A 10,356-nucleotide genomic window follows, 5' to 3' on the forward strand; every position below is an offset into this window, starting at 1 on the left:
GTCTGGATCCCTATTTAATGATCTTCCACCTTTCCGTGTGTGTCATGTAAAGGGTGATGTGGGGCTTTGATTGAAGAGCCACAACATCTGTGTTATGGACATCCCGGTTTGTTGCTTGTGACCAAAGGCTAACAAAGAGGGATGTCGTGGACCAAATTATGGCCACAAAGTCTTTTAGGACGTTATGGTTTTATGCTTCAGCACGAGGAGAGGCTGCAAAAGATGAGGACCAGACATGAAGCAGATGGATGAGATCAGCCTTGGGAAAAAGGCCCAGAAGAGATTTGTGTGCTAGAGAGAAATGTGGTTGGACACTACAATAAATAAAATTTGGAAAAAATATCAGACTGGATGGTCACCATCTTGATAGAGTTAGAGGGCAAAGCATTTCCTTGCAGCCCAATCCTAGAAAAGCAGCCATCGGAGAAAATTGCATGTCGCTGCAGTGTAACATGTAGTTTAACTCTGAAGCAGCAGCCCTCCATTGGGGCCCTGGATGTAGGGTGAAATATCTTTGGCGTTCTTTATTTTCTCCAGTTCAGTGGCATTTGGAAAGAAATTCTGTTTATCCGCCAGCAGGGCAATTGCCTGGAAAGAGCCTCGTGTGGTGTGGCAACCAGCAAGCAGCACCCCTCCAGGGCACCCCAGTGGGAGAGGCCATTGAGAAATGGCCTGAAATGGTGTTTGTCTGCCATGTTGAAGACCACCTGCTTCCGAGGCACGGGACCTAGAGCAGAGCTTCTCTGGAAGAGCATCTCTGGAGGGTCTCCCTCATCCAGGTCACGGTTGTCCCAAAGTTGCTTTTTCAGGAGGCAACTGGATCTTCTTGGTTAGTCCTTGGAGATGTTTCACTTTTCACCCCAGAAGCTTCTTTGGTTCTCTCTGGGACTTCTCTGGAAAAATTCCAGACGGTCTCAAACGTCATTTAAGGAAGGGCCGGTGGGAGTAGCACTGGTGACCTCACTGTGATTCATGGGCTTCTCCCAGCTTAGCAAGATGAAGGCCTAGTCACGTCTCTTGGGTTCTGTCAATTGTCTCAGCCGCCCGGAGGGCAGGAATTTCCCTCCTCTGGGTTCAGCTCCACGTCGCGCCCCACCCCCCAAGGCTTCTGGCTGCCCCTTTTCCCACAGCTTGGGCAACACTGGCCCCTTCCACTCTGCCAAGGGAGCCTTTGCACGGGACTCTTCTCCCACTGCAATGTGACGATGTCCTCACGTGTTCACGTTGCTTGTTGAGTTTCGCTCTTCTCTGCAAACCTTGGTAGGGTTCGATTAGTCATCCAGGAAATCCCTTGAATTTCTCTTTGGGGCTGGGTGGTGGCAGAGGGCTAGAGTTTGCGTAAGTAGAGCAGAAGGGTGATCCCCCAGCAGAAGCTGCGTACAAAGACAAAACTATGCTATGCAGCTGGAATAAAGATTCTTTAAGGTAAACAGTGCCTCAAAGGTCTTTGAAGAGTTTCATCTGTCGGAACCAGGACGCCTTTGATTGATCAACTGATAGAACTCTCAGCCCAGAAATCTGTTTTGAGCCAGCACACACCCTGCTCTCGTGCTTCTCCAAGCTTCCTTCACGGGGGCGGTGTAACTTCGGAGAGGAACTGTTGAGCTGCTGCTGCTGCATTAAGTGAATGAGAGAAAAGAATCTGGGCTGATCTTCTCTAATCAGTACGCATTTATCGGTACAATCAGAGGTGTAACTTCAGTCTCTTTCGGCCTTAGCCCATTCCACGTGGGAATGTGGAGTTGCTCCTGGATCAGCACCAGAGCTTTCTGATTTGGGGGCAGATTTATTTCTGGTTCAGACCCAGATCTGGAAATTCAAAAGCTGGAATGGGGGTCCTGACCTTTTCCCCTCAAACCGTCCTTTGGCTTCCCCCCTTCCTCCACCATTGCAAAATGGGGTCTGCAGCGGAGCAGAGAGAGCGAGTGAGCAGCGTTTAAGTTCTTTTTCCCCACCACAAAACCCAACAAAGTGGAGCGGAAAAGGTAGGGAGAGGGCGAGACGCCAAACGGGTACCGGTTTTTGCAGGTTTTTGGTGGGCCTGTCCAAAGTTCTCCCAGGCGCAGTGTGAAAACAATTGCGGATTGTTTGCAATTGTGGGTGTGGTTTTGAGGGTTTGGGAAGGGGCTGAGCACGGTCAGTTGACCCAGAAGTCCTTCCAATGGATGAATAGTTTTTTGCCTAGAAGAATTGTCAGAAAAGTGCATTTTCCACAGAGAGATTCTGATTGGTCATTCCCAGTTGGCGGAAAGATGCGTCACGGGACTCTGGAAACTCCCAATGAGGCAATCTTTATCTTCCTGATTCTCAGAGATAAACTGGGCGACCTTTTGCCAACTTCTATTGTTTTGCCATTTTGCTCTCCGATTCAAAGGTATTTTGTGACTGGCCAGAGGCAACTGGAGAATGTTTGGCAAGAGGCAACCACCTCCTTGAGCAGTGAGGTTGTGTAAGCACATCACGAAGTTCTCCAAAGTCCCATATCTGGGCCCTAATTGAAAAGGTTGCCTGTCCCTGCTCTGAACCATATTGGGGAAGTAAAAAATGTGGGTTCAGGATTGAGAAGACCAGGCTCATGTCAGAATATAACAGAATAACAGAGTTGGAAGGGACCTTGGAGGTCATCTAGTCCAACCCCCTGCTAAGGCAGGAAACCCTATACCATTTCAGACAAATGGTTGTCTAGTCTCTCCTTAAAAACCTCCAGTGTTGGAGCATTCAAAACTTCTGGAGGCAAGGAGTTCCACTGGTTAATTTTTCTCACTGTCAGGAAGTTTCTCCTTAGTTCTAGGTTGCTTCTCTCCTTGATTAATTTCCATCCGTTGCTTCTTGTCCTGCCTTCGGGCGCTTTGGAGAATAGCTTGACACACACACCCCTCTTCTTTGGGGCAACCTCTTAGATTGGTGTTCCCCGACGATTCTGGCTTTGCGGACTGGCCGGGGGAAGGAATGCTTTCTGCAAGCCTTGCAGCTCCATTTCCATGAGCTGTGTGCATATGCACCTGCCGCTCACACAAACGGAGCATGCGCTCCCTCTCTCGCACGTTGCTTGCGCAAGTGAGGATGCCTGTGTGCGCATGCGTGCTCACCAGCCGTTTCCACAGCCCAGCTGCAAACCCCTCACGGCCCATTGGTGGGCTTTGGCCCACAGACTGGGGCCTGCAGTCTTAGATATTGGAACACGGATATCATAGCCTTCTGTTCGTTAAGCTAGACATCCCCAATGCCAGCAACATGTTTTAGCCTCCAGGCCCCTGACCATCTTTGTTGCTCTTCTCTGCCCTCTTTCTAGAGTCTCAACCTCTTTTTTTACATCCTGGCGACCAATATATATATATATATATATATATATATCGGAGGTGGTGACCCTTTGAGAGCTGTATGCAACGAAATGAAATTTCATTTTGATGTATGCCGATTGGTGTACATTCAAAGTGACAATAAAGTTATCTTCATCAAAACTGGACGCAAGTCTACCTCAACCATCTCAAGTCTATCTCGATCTCACCCAAACTATCTAACAGGACATCTACAAGGGGTGGTAGAAAATTGAGGATGGCAGCCATGACTGCCCTCTGCACACACACACACACACACACGGGTTTGCAAAATGAATTAAAGAACATTAAGGCTGGAAGGGACCTTGGAGGTCTTCTCATCCAGCTAGGACATCTACAAGGGGTGGTAAAAAAATGAGGATGGCAGCCATGACTGCCCTCTGCACACACACACACACACACACACACACACGGGTTTGCAAAATGAATTAAAGAATGTTAAGGCTGGAAGGGACCTTGGAGGTCTTCTCATCCAGTTCTCTGCTCAAGCCTGATACCAGCCCAGTTTCATAGTTGTCCATTCTATTCTTGAAAATCTCCAGGGTTGGAGCACCCATGACCCCAGGAGGCAAGCTGCCCTAACGATTAATTGCCTTCACTCTCCGAAAAGTTCTCCTTAGTTCCAGGTGGGACCTCTCTTTCATGCTCTTCCACCCATTATACCCATAAACGGAGCCCCCTCCCAGCTTTTTTGAGCTCCTGGAGCAAGGACGAGATATAACCTCCTAACCAATAAAAATAAGCATCTCAGAGCTGCCTGCCTATTACGTTCCCCCCCCCCTTAGACAGATTTCCTAACTCTAATTCACGCCTGCCAATTTCTTTTTAGAAGAAATGGGAATGTAGAATGTAGGGCAGCCATAACGCTGAGGCTGCGCCATTTTTGAAAATGTAGGTCAGGCCAGCGGTGAGAAATGTTTCACCAGTGTTTGGAGTGGGCAGAAAGAGGGGGAGGGGGGGAAACCATGAACCCCCCACCCTGGGATTTTGTGCTTTTGAATGGGTTGTCCTCTGCTGAACCAGCCTGTCCTCTGAAACATCCAGAACTCTGGAAGCCAAAAATAACAAGAGGATCTCAGGATGGAAAAAAGGCTGAGGCTTCCCTGTTTGCAACCTTCCGTCTCTTGCAGAGCCCGAAGCCTGTGGCTTTCCCCCCCCCCCTCTGTTTTCAACACACACCCCCTCTGATATTCAGCCAAGAGGCCTTTTTGGATACGGTGAGTCAGTTGCCAGAGCTGCAGCTGGAAAAAGAAAAAAAGAAAGAGGGAGGAAAGGAAGGAAGGAAGGAAGGAAGGAAGGAAGGAAGGAAGGAAGGAAGGAAGGAAGGAAGGAAGGAAGGAAGGAAGGAAGGAAGGAAGGAAGGAAGGAGCATTACACAGCCACTGAAGAGAGCCATGAAAAGAGACCGGGGCAGAAGACCTGCAGGCTGTGTGGCTGTGTGTAACAAACCCACAGTCTTCACAAGGCAGCAAGCTAAGTTAGCCCCATGGTGAGAATCATGGTTTTGTTTCCCAGACAATCCCATTGATGCAATGGAACAAGTGGTAAAACTCAACTACACTTTATCGTTCCACCTGAGATTCTGGAGAAGCTTGGCTGGGCTTTCAGACTGACTGACTAAAACAGGGGTCTTTAAACGTGGCCCTTTTATGACCTGTGGACTTTAACTCCCAGAATTCCTCGAGATAGGCTTGAGATGGTTGAGGTAGACTTGCACCCAGTTTTGGTCACCACGATGTAAAAAAGATGTGGAGACTCTGGAAAGAGGGCAGAGAAGAGCAACAAAGATGATCAGGGGACTGGAGGCTGAAACATATATCAAGAACGGTTGCTGGAATTGGGCAGGTCTAGTCTAATGAAGAGAAGGATGAGGGGGGACGTGATAGCAGCCTTCCAATATCTCAGGGGCGGCCCCAAAGAAGAGGGAGTCAAGCTATTCTCCAAAGCGCCTGAAGGCAGGACAAGGAGCAACGGATGGAAACTAACCAAGGAGAGAAGCAACCTAGAACTAAGGAGAAACTTCCTGACAGTGAGAACAATTAACCAGTGGAACCACCTGCCTCCAGAAGCTGTGAGTGCTCCAACACTGGAAGTTTTTAAGAAGAGACTGGACAGCCATTTGTGGGAAATGGTATAGGATCTCCTGCCTGAGCAGGGGTTGGACTGGAAGACCCCCAAGGTCCCTCCCAACTTTATTATTATTATTGTTATTATTATTATTAAAGTCAGTCCAGAAATACAAGAGTTACAAAACTTTTCGATGAAAATGTGGCTGTCAATAATCAAAGTAACTGAACGAAATGATTAATACAACACTGAGGTGGCTGTGGGGAGTTGTCCAAACCTGCTCTTTTTATCCTTCCTTGAACAAAGTTGGAGGGAGAAGGTGCTCTAGATAAACTAAGATGGGTTAAGATGTCCCAATTTTCCCCCTTTTTATTATGCTGCTATAATACATTGCCTTGATACAATTATACTACTACAGCATTAATTGGAAAATATTGGCACTGGGATTTAGATAAATCAGACTTTTGGAACTAGAGAAAGTAGTATTCTATCAACGCTAATCACAAATAATCCTCAATTTATGACTTTAATTGAGCCTGACAATTGGCCATAGGTCGTGATGGTCATCATGCGGCTCATCACATGACTTGACCCAATTTAACAACCATTTTTGCAGTGGTTGTTAAGCAAATATGACCATCCTAAAGCAAATGCCTGAGTCACTGAGTAAATTCTGCAATTGTCAGTAGTTAATAAGCAAACTCATTGTTTGCTATGGGGCATTTTTTCTGCTGCTGTCCCAGGACTGGAAGTAAACCCTGGTTTCCAGAAAAAGAAGAAAAGTCACGTGACCAAAGGTCACTTCAGAAAGCCACCAATGTGGGCCAGTTGCCAAGGGCCCAAAATAAAGCCATATGATTGCAGGGGAAGAGCATGGATGTTGGAACTTGTGGACTGGGTTATAAGTGGCTTTTGGGAGGGGTGGGGTGTTCATTGTAACTACAAACAGTAATTAAGCAATCGGACGTAAGCCAAGATGTACGGTTTAGAACGTCAGTGTCACAAGCACAAAATTATTTGACTTTTTTTAAATCCAGCATTGAGGATAAAAAAAATCTGCTGCAGATTGCATCAAGGTATTTGTGGTGTGCGAAAGATCTGGGTCTTGAGTTGATTACTTGTATTAAAGCCTGTGATTCTTCCTCTTTTGATGATAGCCTTTCACAAGCACACTCTACGCAAGCTTTAGATGAGGAGAAGGGTCTTCAAACTTGGCCCTTTTATGACTTGTGGAGTTCAACTCCCAGAATTCCCCAGCCAGGCGTGCCAGGCTGAGGAATGCTGGGAGTTGAAGTCCACAAGTCATAAAAGGGCCAAGTTGGAAGACCCCTACTTTAGAAGCCAGGGGTCTGCCTCTGAAGCTTTAAGTGACCCCCTCTTGGTTTGTAATGCAATGTGAACACACTGCCCTTTAATTTCAAGGACCTTTCTAAACTGCCTTGTCAGGAAGTTCCTCCGAAGGCGTCAGGATGTTCTGGCAGTCAACAGTCAACCAACAAAAACATCGGTCAACCAATGAAAACATTGCACCCGTCTGTCCCCCAAAACCTCTGACATACATGCAGTGCTTCAAAGAGGAAGCAGATCCCTGTTGTGGAGATGTAGTTGATTTGCGTCATGGCTTTCTGGAGCCTTTCATGTGACCTGTGGGGCTGATCCCAGGAGGGTCTTCAATCCTGCCAGATGGTCTGTGGTATGTGTTACAACACAGCCTTGGGGTTAACCAGAAAATGAAGGGCATTGGCTAAAGTTATTTGTGACCGGGAACATTTTGATCCACGCTCTTTTCTAGGAAAACATTTTAAATGTCTTGGAGCTTGTATGACATGGAAGAAGGATCCTTAAGGTGAAAAAAAAAGATCTGATTTGGATCAAAGCTCTTGTACCTGCTGTCAAATGTAGAGCATAGATTAGAACACCAGAGTTGGAAGGGACCTTTGAGGTCTTCTAGTCCAACCCCCTGCTCAAGCAGGAGATCCTATACCATTTCAGTCAAATGGCTGTCCAGTCTCTTCTTAAAAGCCTCCAGCGATGGAGCACCTACAACTTCTTGAGGCAAGCTGTTCCACTGATTAATTATTCTCACTGTCAGGAAATTCCTCCTTAGTTCCAGGTTGCTTCTCTCCTTGATTAGTTTCCATCTGTTGCTTCTTGTCCTGCCTTCGGGTGCTTGGGAGAAGAGCTTGACTCCCTCTTCTTTGGGGCAACCCCTGAGATAGTGGAAGACTGTTATCATGTTACCCTGGCCCTGGTCCTTCTTTTCTCTAGACCAGACATATCAAACACAAGGCCCGGGGCCCGGATCCGGCCCGCAAAATGGTTTCATGTGGCCCGCGAAGCCATCCTGGAAACAGTGAGGGAACGGCCCCCACTGCCTTGGCCCTGGCCCAGAGACCCTCCTTCCGCCAGAGACCCTCAGATCTGTCCCACTCCTGCCCAGGCCCCCACAGGCACCCTTGATGCGAACGATGTAGAGCTGGCCACGCTCTACATACGCACTCTAGCCACGCCCACCCAGTAGGCCACGCCCACCCTGGCCATACCCACCCGGCCCCCTGAGGGCAACCGCAATGCTGATGCGGCCCTGAATGAAATTGAGTTTGACACCCCTGCTCTAGACTATCCAAACCCAAATCTTGCAATGTTGTCATTTAGAACAGGACCCATTGTATTAGGAACAATGTTAGACCTCTGGAAAGGACATGTGGGTCCACATAACTTATGTAACCATGCCAGCAAAGACGCTCTTTTTATGCTTGTCACATGCAGCATATGTAAAAAAAAGGGTTTTATTGTGCAATTGATCCCTCTATCTTGACTTCCTGGACCCCCCCCATGAATGTTCCTGAACCCCTGATTTTCACACACACCCGAATCCCATTTGTTGCCAACCCCTGTAATTATATCACATCCCACAATATCCTGGATAAGTTTGGGAATTCAGAATACAGAAATGAACTGTTGACAGAACGATGAGTTGGCCTGCTTTGCTTTGAAATTTGGAATCTTAGAGTTTAATGGATGGGATCTTTGTGACCATGAAACCCCCTTCCACACAGAATCCCAGTTAGATCAACCAGACTGAAAGGGATCTAAGAATCCAAGTGACTTAAGTGACTTAAGTATGAGCCAGCAGTGTGTTGTAGCTGCTAGAAAAGCCAACGCAGTCCTAGGCTGCATTAACAGAGGGATGGACCTTATTTATAACACCTTGGTAAGGCCACACTTGGAATACGGCATCCAGTTTTGGCCCTCACAATGTAAAAAAAGATGTTGAAACTCTGGAAAGAGCGCAGAGAAGAGCAACAAAGATGATCAGGAGACTGGAGGCTAAAACACACAAAGAACGGTTGCTGGAATTGGGGATGTCTACTTTAATGAAGAGAAGGACGAGGGGTGACATGATAGCAAAGTCCCAAGATCTTTTTCACAAGTAACATTTCCAAACTAGGTATATTCCCCATCCTATCTGGCCATTCTACAGTTATTTATAATGTCTTTCTCTCACGAAGCTTCACCTTTGATTTGTTTTGTCTCTGCTAGATTTCATGTGGTGCGATTCCTTTGTATATCTGGAGATCCGAGAACCGTTTCCTTTCTCTCTTTCTCCAAGTGATTAATACAAATGTACCGACTCAGGAGGGAATCCTGGGAAAGCCCACTGGCCTTGGATAACGAACCCTTGGTAGCAACTCCACATATGACTTTCAAGTTGGTTACAGATCCACTTTGTTGTCACGTCACAGCAAGTTAGCTTGCTCATCAGAACTTGTGGAGTGTTTTGTTGAAAAGAAAGTAGAGTCTATCTGCCTAGAGTTTGTTGGATTCAGATCCACCCTGGCTGGGGATTATGGGACTTGAATTTAGAAGAGCACCAGCATGAAGAATACGAAAGCTGAATATTTTCCTGTTTCAAATGCATTTCAGAAATGAATCTTTGCAGCAGAAGAGATACAACAAGCATCCCTATAGCTCTGTTTTGAAGTTAATTTCACTTTCTCTCTCTGAAGTTTAGAGTGACATCTAGTGTTTGCAGCAAAAAAATAGTCCTCTTTGACCTGTATTATGCTGAAATGTTAGCTGGGATCTATTCATACTGGGCATTTTTAAATAGAATTTTTGGATATTTCCCCTTTTTGTCTTTGTTTTAAAAGTAGCAGTGTAACTGGTCAAATTTGATGAGAGAAAATGACTGCCTTGGGATATGTTTGGCATCTTGAATTATTTGTAAATATAACAAAGGCGGGATACAAATAAATAAATATGATCAATAAAAACTAAACTTATTGTTAGTTTAAAATAGCAGGGAATGGAGCTGAAAACAATGATGAAAAAGTAAAAGAATAAAAAAAACACAACTCAAAAACATCATAATCATAATCATAAATTACAATCTGCTGTATATCAAAAGGCACTAGAAGATCCCAAAATAGCTGACAAAATATTTTGGGTACTTTCTAAACAGCAAATTTTAAAGCTACAAAAATCCAGACAACTATTAAATTGCAGCAAAGAGATATATAAACTCCTTGGTTGCAAGCTTGATTTTATCAGTCCAGATCTGGCCATTCTATAATTATTTATGAAGTGTTTCAATCAGAAAGTTTTAATGAAATCACATCTACACTTCATATAAAAACTAATATTTAGGTTAACAAACAGGCTCGATAGAAAAAATAATAATTTCTACTCAAGGTATATTTTTGCATATGGTACATTTGATGACATAACAAAGCTGCAATCACACAAAAACCCATTTTATGTTCTTTTATCCCACAATGCATGAACTGAAGTAACAATGGATTTCTATCAATGGGCCCCAATTGAAGTTGGGTTTTCATGTTAACTAGAAGTTAACAGTGAATTCTTTTCATTGGATTCTTATTACTGAAATGTATTGGCTGTCGAATTCTGGGAGTTGAAGCTCACCCACCTTAAAAGTTGCCAAGGT

The sequence above is a fragment of the Vipera berus genome (assembly GCF_964194415.1).
Source record: "Vipera berus genome assembly, chromosome: 6".
Taxonomy (NCBI): Eukaryota; Metazoa; Chordata; class Lepidosauria; order Squamata; family Viperidae; genus Vipera; species Vipera berus.